This window comes from Thalia democratica, chromosome 8 (genome assembly GCF_965202585.1).
Source record: "Thalia democratica chromosome 8, ktThaDemo2.hap1.1, whole genome shotgun sequence".
NCBI lineage: Eukaryota > Metazoa > Chordata > Thaliacea > Salpida > Salpidae > Thalia > Thalia democratica.
Window position 1 is genome coordinate 37,563,652 of NC_139172.1, and position 2,110 is coordinate 37,565,761.

At 25.1% G+C, this 2,110-nt stretch overlaps 2 non-coding genes across 2 annotated transcripts; both read right to left on the bottom strand.

Annotated features, from left to right (window-relative positions):
- Positions 1–1,186: 1,186 nt before the first annotated feature.
- On the bottom strand, positions 1,187–1,260 carry Trnat-agu (transfer RNA threonine (anticodon AGU)). Its single transcript has one exon. It is a non-coding gene; the product is annotated as a tRNA-Thr (tRNA).
- A 768-nt stretch (positions 1,261–2,028) lies between these two features.
- Trnas-uga (transfer RNA serine (anticodon UGA)) lies at positions 2,029–2,110 on the bottom strand. Its single transcript has one exon. It is a non-coding gene; the product is annotated as a tRNA-Ser (tRNA).

Below are 2,110 nucleotides of genomic sequence, written 5' to 3' on the forward strand. Positions count from 1 at the left end.
AGTTTCATTTTTTAGATTTTTTCAGAGTAACACTATTTGTTTTAATAAAAAATACAGTCAATTACACCAAAAAAAACTTACAGCTAGTTTAATATTCACAACAGTATGAACTACATTGTAGTAGGAAATTGAAGACGTATGCGAACTTTGTAAACAGTAAAACTTACTTATAGCTTAGTATTAGAACGTACTACTACGGTACGTATGAGAGTTTTAAAAAGTATACTAATTTAAACCAAAACATACATCTTAAACTTTAAGAAAGCCATGTTTTTTTTTTAGTATGCGTTAATCAGCCTAGCTAAAATGTAAAACTTTAGTTACAAAAGAACAAAAACTAAACTTTTGAGTTAAAAAAAAAGAAGCAAATGAGCTAAACTTGGTGTATAATTAATAACTAACCTGTATTAGTTTTTTTGCAGATGTTTCTTAAAAAGTTAGCTTCTGCTTAAATACAACTTTTTCATACATCATTATCATACGTTATCATCAAATTTCAAGAAACAGGATTCTGAAGTTCTAGAGCAATATATGTTTAAACTTTCTTCTTCAGACAACAACGTTCGCCTTAAAAAAATGTATGGTAATAAAACAAAACCTATGTAGGTATATACAAAGTAAATTTGCATTTTATTTAAAGTAGAAATTACACTTAGCTAGAGTTTAGCTTAATTTTCAGACCTTTAGTTTAAATATTCAGAATTAAAAAAAAGCAGCATGTAATAGACAAAAAAAGAAAAGTATTAAATAGTTCAAAATAGTTAAAACAAAACAAAAATTTTAATAGTATAGCTAATTTCTATAAATCTATTATTGAAAAAAATCAATCTTTTGTACATTGTCAAGAGGCGGCAAAAATAAATAATAAATTTAATTATAGAAAAATTAATAGAAGTAATTTCTTCAGTTTTCATGTCAAATAATAATCATAAAGTAATCCTAAAAGCAAAAAATAATAAAATATATACAGTTTAAAAATTTAAACGTTCATTAAAAAAAATTATAATCAAAACTGTTCTAAAATATATTTACTGCTAGCTTTATTTATATAGAAATATTACTTTACTGTCAATCTATAATATTCAGTTAGATAAAAATGGAAACATATTTTAATTACTTTTTTTTTAATTCACAACTCTTAAAAAATAAAAACCATAAAGTAGTTAAGGTAAAAAAGTAAAACGCGAGGCACCACCGAGATTCGAACTCGGGATCTCCTGTTTACTAGACAGGCGCTTTAACCAACTAAGCCATGGCGCCGCACGTCCTGCATGAAAAGTCGCACTATTTATAATCAATTAAATTCGTATGCTTTCCGATGGTTAACGGCAGCTTTTGTTTTTAGTTTTGTTATTATTATAAACCAGTTTTCAAAAAATTTACAATTAACTAGTTTTTTTTAATAATATTTTAGAGATTACACTTATTTTTTATTGTTTAGTTAAAGTTATTTTTATATTTTAATAAATAACGTCTATATAAGTTGAGAATTTACCTACTTATTTACTAAACGATTACAAAAGTTTGGTTGACAAATAAGTTAAAAATTGTAAAAAACTGCATAATTTTAATAGTTGAACATAGCTTTTATGACGTAACAATACAGTTAAAAAGAATCTAACTTTAAACTTTTTTAAACACTTTGTTGACTACAAAACAGTTTTTTTTTTTGGAAAGATAACAACAAAAATATATGTTGCTATAAGATTGAATTGTTGGTAAAACAGCTTAAATTCAGAAACAAATTATATAAATTAACATTATTTTGTATAAAAGAAAAAAACTGTCCTTACAGAAAATTAACATTGCTAAATTTTTAGTTAACCTTTGCTTTTAAAAGTCAAAAGCTATCTAAATTAATTAGTTGGCTTTTTAAATACTTAACAATAAATCATAAAATTCTAAATACTTTCTTAAATTAAAAAACACATTTCATTAAACTTATGAAGATCATACGAACTTTAAAAATAAAATACGAAGTTTTGGAAATAAATTCAAGGATAAAGCAAAATGTTATTATAAAAAAGGCGCTGCGAGCAGGATTTGAACCTACGCGGGGAGACCCCAATGGATTTCAAGTCCATCGCCTTAACCACTCGGCCATCGCAGC